The 9,140-nt window shown below is 29.8% G+C and overlaps 1 protein-coding gene and 1 long non-coding RNA gene across 2 annotated transcripts in view; both read right to left on the bottom strand.

Moving 5' to 3' along the window:
- LOC105195374 overlaps positions 1–1,642 on the bottom strand; it is a 70,268-nt gene extending 68,626 nt beyond the window's left edge. The window contains exons 1-2 of the mRNA XM_039448962.1: positions 1,613–1,642; positions 179–226 (exon numbers count right to left, since the gene is read on the bottom strand). The gene's annotated coding sequence lies outside the window, so the exon portion shown is untranslated. The remainder of the gene's footprint in view (positions 1–178; positions 227–1,612) is intronic.
- Positions 1,643–6,200: 4,558 nt separating this feature from the next.
- Positions 6,201–7,631, bottom strand: LOC120357966. Its single transcript, XR_005574953.1, has 4 exons — positions 7,519–7,631; positions 6,966–7,050; positions 6,572–6,706; positions 6,201–6,296 (listed from the first exon to the last, which is right to left on the bottom strand). It is a non-coding gene; the product is annotated as an uncharacterized LOC120357966 (long non-coding RNA).
- Between the last annotated feature and the right edge of the window lie 1,509 nt (positions 7,632–9,140).

Below are 9,140 nucleotides of genomic sequence, written 5' to 3'. Positions count from 1 at the left end.
TTGCTTTTACATGTTTAAAAAAATTCTTCAACAACTTTTACACATACTTCAGCAGAAAGTATACTAAATTTTCTAGAAAGTATCTGTATGGCAATTAATTTAATAAAATATCTATATACGTAATGGTTTGCTATATTTCAGTTTCGTTATCTTGTTTATAAATTTTTTTATCACTCACCGATTGATGCGCAGCAGTGGAGTTATCAGACACGTCGCTACGATGAATCTGTAACATATAAATATTATAATTAAATATAGCTGACAAGATCAGAAAAATTCATGTTTTCACGTTTTCATTGAGCCAAAAAAAACACAATTTTAGAAATTGTTATAGAGGAATCTTTCGTATATGCAAAATAAAACAATTAGAGTAAGTTTTACACAAAAATGTGAGAAAACTAATCTCTGAGTAGCATTAAAGAAATCAATGAAAATCAGTTTGCCAATAAAGACCAACACAAAATAAAATTATTTTGAAATTTAGGAATCTTAATTTTGGTACTAAAATTAAGATCAAATGCACATTTCGCATTATTCTCATCTTTTTTAAAAATTCAGCAAATATCAGCAACAAAATACATGTATAACGAAATTTAACGAAACGATTAATGATTAAATATAAACACTTTGAATGCTAATATACGCTTCGATTAACGTATCATAATATTTGCACCAAATTCTATATGCATTACTGTTATATTAGTTTCGCGCCATTTGCATCCGCAGTAGTTAGACAGAATCAGTCAATTTCAATAGCCATTCCGCATTATTTGCATCATTCAACCAAAATTATTCACATATAAACAAGTGTCTAAATACTCTAAATTATTATAAAAACGATCGCGTCAATGTTGCAGCACATTAATCGTAGCGTATGACAGTGTTCAAGTGCTCATATTCAATACCTATTGATTACGTTGATTGTTTCGTCAACGTTGCATTGAAATTTATCTCTTTTTAAAACAATTAGATAAAATTTGATACAAAATTCAGGTTACACAACTTTTAATAACCTCGAAAAATTGTCAAAATTATCAGAGAAGCATACTTGGACAAGAGGTTACAAGAGATTTAATTTAAATTTTGTGTTCTCTGGTAAATTAGGTGTCCTATCGATAATTAACTAACAGTTGAAAAATCGAAGTTTTATTTTTTAATAAGTATCACCGGCCGGAAAAGTAGTCACCAACTTTATCAATAATTATTGACATGCGTATAAATTGTCTGCATCAACCGAAAAGAGTTTGATAATTATAGTTACCAAATGTTGAATGAAATAACACAAATTAAATATTTGATTAGCATGACCAAAAGTAATTTTCTTTTTCTGAATATTTCAGCTCAAACTGCGCTCAAAATCAATACTTGAAAAGTTAATTCTTACACGCACGTCCAATTTTCAAAACTCGACTTTCAATTATTAAATACTTATTTAATAACTTATATCTGAAATAATTTATATATAATTTATATCCAAAAAATACCTTTACAAAATTCAACGAGTATAAAATTTTATTTAAATTTTCTTTTTTTAAGTATTCTTTTTTTTTATTGAAATAAAATTGGATAAAAGGGGAAAACCTATTAATTTTAAATAAGATGTTATGTTTACCCCAAAGTTGCTTCGTTGAGGCCCGATACCTCTCCCAGGTCTCTTCCTCCTCTCAGATCCAGATTATTGAATCTCCTCATCTCGTTGCACTCGCGGAACACTCGCGTTAAATACACTAAAATTGCGCACGTGGACTAATTAAGTCCATTACTTTCAACGGCACTCCGAAACAAACGCGCGACGCGACGAACCGGCTGCGGTTCGTTTATTTTCATTTAAACCGTCGACGAGTCAGCTTTAAATATGAAAAGAATAAGTTCGCTGAAGCAAATAAAAAATTAATTTAGGGTATGTATTTGAAAACTGATTTGTATTAAACCAAAATAATTATAATTATAATATAATCTCTTCCAGATTGGTTATACTTTGCGTTAATCTATTCTAGTTGTAAATCAACCAGATAATTTGAGTAATGACAAATTACGATTAAATTTAAAAAAATACAAAACTTTTAATATATTTATCAAAGAAATGTGTATTCTAAAGAAAGAAAATTACAAAAAAATATGTTTAATAATATAATTAATACGTTTAAACATAATTTTTAAAGACAATTACTTGATTCCTCAGGATTTCACGTTAGTCAATACGGGAGTCTGCTCTCCTGAGCTCTCTCTACTTGATCTTGTATAAGATTTGGAAATGTAACCAGGACATCTTATTCATATTTTTAGCTCATAAGCATGAAACATTGAAAATATAAATAAATAAAATGTATTCACAATATTAGGCATATAATTATGACATAATGATACAATGATATATGAGAAAGTAAGTAAAATTTTATGTAAAACAAAAGCATGATCTCAACTCTATATGAAAGCCAAAGTGGAATAAATTGATGACGAATAATCACAATAAACAGATTTAATATACGTAATGTTTATAAAGCAATTTTGATTCAATATTAGTATTATAAATATTAACAGTAAAATTAACTAAAAGATAAATATGATCAATTAAAAAACAAATATAGGTATTAAGTGATTTTCATAACAAATTTATTCATAAATTCGATAATATGTTTTACAAACTGATCATGCACAAAATATAATTTACAATAAATATCCAAAATTTTAATACTTCATGGAATTTCAAAGTTCCAAGTAAATTTAATTAAAAGTTTCTTAAATTTATTTAATATCTCTTTACCAAAACTCTTTTCTCCATTTTTCTATCAGTATTGATGTTTCTGTAATAATAATCTATAAAATTCATTTTATTAAATTTAATTTATCTGTTTAAAAATGGACAAATGAGAATTATTGTATGAATTACCAGATTATAAAGTCTATCAAACGATCTGATTAAAGTTCTATTATATCGAGTTCTTTTATAAAAATCAGAAATTGTACTAATTTTATTAACATATACTCACAAAGACAAAAAAAGTAGTATCAACTCAACAATTTATTATTCCACATATAAGTAAAAATATAAAATCTTCATAAAAGAAATTATAATCTTAAACAGACATAATCTGCTTACATAAAAAATACCTTTTTTTCATAAAAACAAATTTATAATCTGTTTCAGATTATAAATTCTTCCAAGAAAACTTTATACTCTTACTTACACTAAGAAAAATAAGCTGATTATATAAAAAAAAACTTGTAAGATTGAATGTTTTTGGTAAAACCAGAAGCAGAATTTCTGGTTATCATAATAGGACTCTGATTATTATAATCTAAACGTTTAATAGACTTAACTATAATTTGGTAATTTCTACAAGATGTTTAATTCGTCCGTTTTTGAACAGACGTATTGGTTGAATAAACCAGATTTCTAAATAATGCAACAAGACCCTCTTTTTAATGATACAGATCACATTTAAAAATTTATTTTATATCTACAAACATTTTCTATACAAGTACCTTCTTCGTGGCATGTGTAAGTGACATTACTTATTACGTGATTAACGAAATAACGAATTAGCAATTCGGACACGATGAATACGGGATCAATAGCTGCAGTGAGCTTGCAAATGAGTTCTGTCTTTTGCGTCACGTTTAACGCACGTCTAACGTCGACTAAGCTTTCTTAACTACGATTCGCACGACACTTGTATTTTACAAGCCATAGTCGCCGGCAGCAAGTCACTTAAAGGAGACACACTTTCTGGGGTGCTTTTGTCAACCCGCGACATGCTCACAAATCATGATTAATCCAGCTGATCGGCCGGTTAGACGCTAAATCCAATGAAACTTGATCTCACTGAACCGACAACGTGACGAAAAGTCAGAGTGCACATTGCAATGATCTTCGATACCGAATCGTACCTCATAATTTTAGATGTGTTCAATCAAACGCAAAAATTATTTTTTGAACAAATCACAATGTCTAGTGCATTTATCACAAAAAACTTAAAATAAAAATAGAAATTACACATGTAGTTAAAAAAAATTTCTGCATTGAAAAAATCATTCTGTAGCGCTGCAAGTATCTTCTCGAGGAACCTGCAAGAGACATTGCTAATTACGCGATTAACAAAATAACGAATTAGCAATTCGGACGCGAAGAATACGGGATCGATAGTGAGCTCGTAGCAAATGCGTTCTGTCTTTTGTATCACGTTTTACGCACGTCTAACGTTGACTAAGCTTTTTTAACCACGAATCATACGACACTTGTATCTTACAAGCCATAGTCGCAGGCAGCAAGTCACTTAAAGGAGACGCACTTTCTGGGGTGCTTTTGTCAACCCGCGACGTGCTCACAAATCGTGGTTAATCCAGCTGATCGGCCGGTTAGACGCTAAGTGCAATGAGACAATGTTTCATTGAACCGATAACGTAACGAGAAGTCAGAGTGCACATTGCAATGGTCTCCGATATCGAATCGTACCCCGTAATTGTACAATTTGTCCATGCAAACGCAAAAATTATTTTCGATAAGTTGCAAAGTATTGTGCTTATACCACGAAAAAAATGAAATAGAAATGTAAATATACTAAAAAATGAAGTCTTGTTGCGTTATTTAAGAATCTTATTAATCCAATTAAAACGTCTGTTAAAAATAGGTCAAATCAAAAATATAATAGTATAGGATTTACCAGATTATAATAAAGTCTATTAAACGTACTAATTATAAAATATGAAATTCTATTATAATAAGTAAAAATTTTGTTAGTTTCATCAAAACGCACTCACACAGAAAAAAAATTAAAGTCAAATCAGCTATTTATTATTCCCTATATAAACGAGAATACAAAATGTATTTCGAAGATTTTTTAAACAGACATAATTTGCTTACATAAAGAAAAAATATTTTTTATTTGAGCAAATTATGTCTGTTTAAGTTTGTAAAATCTTCCAAGAAAATTTTATATTTCTACTTACACTGAAAAAGTAATGTAATTATATTAACAAAGCTTGTATAATTGAATATTTCTGGTAAATTCAGAAGCAGAATTCTTGCTTTTATTTTGTTCATTTTGATTATGGAATTATTTCTAAATATTAGATTTTTATTTATGTCTGTATCAAATTAATACAATTTATCGCTTTTTTTATTAAAGTATAAACAAATATCTTTGTCTTTCTATTTAAGTCCATTATAATCTTATAAAAATTTAATACTGGTTGTACGTTCATGTTTGGATACTATTCTAGAAATATGAATAACCTGTCTGGGTAGAATTTATATATTGTACAGCATAAATCCTTTGTGAACAATTTATGTATTCACTAACATGAGTTCCGGATGAAATTGGCAAACAAAGTTTTAATATTACGTTTCTTCAAAATACTTATACTGTATTGTATAATAAAGCTTTATATTTTTTTCAATTTGTCATTAATCATTTTGGTATTCACATAATTTTTATTTATTAAATTATTATTATTTATGAAACACAATAAAAATTTGGATTTAGTATTATGTCCTGAAGCATTTATTATTTATAAAATAATTTTAATTTATGTCGTTAAATAGTTTTACTTTATTCAATTAAAATTATTATTATGTTACGACATAATTTTGTTACGTCTAGCGTAAACTCTCAAACGTAACAATTTTAATAAATGAAATTGTTATTATGTTATGACATAATTTTAATTCATTTAATTAAAGTTATGTATTGACAGAATTATTCTTATGAACACAATAAAAATTGTAAATTCTTATTATGTCTGGACACAATAATAATTCCATGAATTGAAATAATTGCTGCAATATAATAGAAATACGAAATTATTTTTATGTCGATTTTAATTTATAAAATTATTATTATGTTGCGATATAAATTTAATTTTTGAAATTATTAGTATGCCTTGATATAATTTTAATTCATCGAATTATTATGTCGCGGCATAATAAAAGTGAATAAAAATTATGTTAAGGCACAGTAAAAATTTGTCGAATTAAAATTATGTCGCGACGTGATAATAAATTTATAAATTAAAATGATAATAATACGTCAACATAGAAATAATTCCGTATTTTTATTATACGTTGCATCCATAATTTTAATTCGTGGAATTAGTATTATGTCTGAACATAATTATTTAATCTTATAATTTTTTGAGACAATTTTTTTTAAACATTGTATTACAGCATTTTTTTTATTATTAAAAAGTAAAATGACTTGCTATATTTCAATTTTGTTATCTCATTTACAAATTGTTTTATCACTCACCGATCGATGCGCAACAGTAAAATTATCAGACAAGTCGCTACGATGAATCTGTAACATATAAATGTAAGATCCTCATTAAAGTAGTTCTCAAACTAATCAACTTTCAATTTAAAAGATTTCTACACGCATAGAAGTTTTTAATTGCTTTTACATTAAAATATTATAATTATATATTTTCAAAAAGAATATCTTAAAAATAAATTTATAAAATTTTATATAAAAATATTTTTTCTTGTAATTATTATTTTAAAAAATGTGAAACAAAATGACTAAAGAATTGGAAGCGAACAATTAATTTTACGTAGGTAAGCAATAATGCTTACCGCAAAGTTGCTCCACTGACAATGAGACCCGATACCTTCTTTCAGTCTGATTTATTTTCAAGTTGCCAAATCTCTTTAGATTATATTCTCACGATGTGCAATAATGGAATTATAGTACATACGATACTATACGATCTGTAACACAAAAAAGTATTCAAATATAAAAAATATTCAAATAAAAATGATATTGAAAATAAATATATGGGAAAATTACTTTTACATGCAAATATCGTTTTTTATTTATAATTTTGACATATATGTAACACAAGTATAAAGTTTTAATGAAAATAAATTACTAAAATACAAGAATTGCAAATAAGTATCGAAATTATGTTTTATGCAATAATTAGGTGTTGTTTAAAATTAATGCATGGTTAATGTAAACTTTGCTTACTTATTGTTAGACAAATCGTTTGCTTAATTAAATGAATCATAACGCCATTCGTTCCAGAGTTGATCCTTTCTGCGTACGCCGCGTTCTGCAAATAAAAAGTAAATGCAATTAAGGCTGCGTTCCGATATACATTGCCAGTACTGAAAATAACAAAGCGGTTTTATTTCCCGCGCGGGACAACTTCATAGCGACGCCACGTTTGTGACGTAGTAACTCTACACATCCCGTTCTCAACTTCACATCTATGCACTGGTCCGCGTCTCAAGCAACAAATATAAGTTGTCGTTTATGACAATTATGATTTCGTATTATGCGTTAGAAGCGTATTAATACTATAAGCTCGACATTCGCGCGCCTTACTTGCAATCCGATCATATATGTACATGTATCGTCGTTGTCAATTTAAAAGGTAGCGCGATACATACTTTCAACCAAGTAACTATCGCGAAATACGCGTTTGTACGTATCACCGGTATGAGTACAGAATTTTTATTGATGTGATGATTAAACTCGCAATAGAGATTGATGCGAGAGCGAGATTGATTTCGTTTACCTATTAAGCGAGTCGCGACGCCGCCGCGCCGCTCGCTTCTGTTCCGATTCGTGCTGCATGCATCTCCTGATCCGCCGCGTCCGCCCGGTCCGCCTGGTTTGCCTGGTCCGCCTGGTCCGCTCGGTCCGCTCGGTCCGCTCGGTCCGCCCGCCGCCCGATCCGCCGCGTTCTGTAAATGAAACAGGAATGGACTCAAGGTGGCGCAAACGGCTTCGTCCCCCGCACAGTCCATTTCAGACCGACGCTACGCAACGCGCTCTCAACTTTACATTAACGCATCATCCGCGTATCTTGTGACAAATAATATACGTTGTCTCTTATGACGTTGATATTACTACTTCGTATGTCACATCTTAGAAGCGTAAAAGATTAACATTAAAAAATATTAAAAGATAAATATTCGCGTGTGCATTATTTCGATAATACGATCGCCGCAATGTCAATTAATTATTCGCGCAATACACTTTTGATAGATTAATTACTATGACACATATACGCGTTTTTATGAATCGCCAATGCATGCGCATCGATTTATTTCGCAATATTCGTTTCACTTACCTGTTAAACAAGTCGCGACGCCACTCGCTTCGGTTCTGTTCCATCATTCCGCTGATCCCGCGTCCCGCGTCCGCCGCTTTCTGCAATCAAACACGAAATGCACGTCTTTGAATCATTTGATGCCGGCTTTGAATCGTTTCCCGCGCTAATAATTTTACGCATCAAGATCGATGCCGCGCTCGCGCATATCTCGTTTTTAATTTCGATTAGAATAGGCGTATTGTAGATAGATAGATATTGTAGATAGATATCCGCGCGCGTTACTAACAATATATCCAATAATATCCTCATGGCATTATCCATGATACACACGCTCTGCAACCGACCAGTTACGAGATACGCGAATTATCGATACACGAGTATCGAATCTATACTACGCGATGATTAGTCTACTAGTAAATATTAAAAGCTTCGCTTACCTATTAAACGAATTGCGATCACGGTATAAAGATAAGGGTGTGCTCATATCGTGTCAGACCACTGCGCATTCCTACCACTTTTCCATATTTTGTCCAAGCTTACGTCATACTTGTGTCGAAACGATTCGGATATAATCGGTGGTGTGTTTGGCCAATTGTGTAGACGCGCGATAGATACAAATGTCTTAGCTTTAGTTTGAAAAGTAAAGTAAAAGAAGGTGGTTCGTGGTCTCAGGTTCATCTGTATTCATAAACGGACGATCGTTAAAAAATATATTTTATAAAAATATTTTATAAAAATATTTTTAAAAATTGTTATAGAAATATTTTTTATAAAAACTATTATACAATATATTTTTTATAAAAGTATATTTTATGTAAAAACATTTTTCTTTAAGAAAAATTTGTCAAGAAAATTAAATCTGGTGTTGGTATGAGGGCCAGGCTTAAGAAAAATCGCATTTTTTAAGCATTTTATGACTGGTGTGCTATCTATCAATAAATGTTAAAGTTTCTGTATACCATAATATATTCTCCATTAAACAAGAAAACCGCGGCGATACCACAAATGATTTTCGATTGCGATTAGTCCAAATAGATTTTTTAAGCCTTTAAATGTTCATTTTTGTAAAAATTTTTAAATAA

The sequence above is a fragment of the Solenopsis invicta genome, chromosome 5, assembly GCF_016802725.1.
Source record: "Solenopsis invicta isolate M01_SB chromosome 5, UNIL_Sinv_3.0, whole genome shotgun sequence".
In the NCBI taxonomy this organism is placed as follows: Eukaryota; Metazoa; Arthropoda; class Insecta; order Hymenoptera; family Formicidae; genus Solenopsis; species Solenopsis invicta.
Note: the sequence above shows the minus strand (reverse complement) of the source record. Positions and strands in the feature narration are given on the sequence as shown.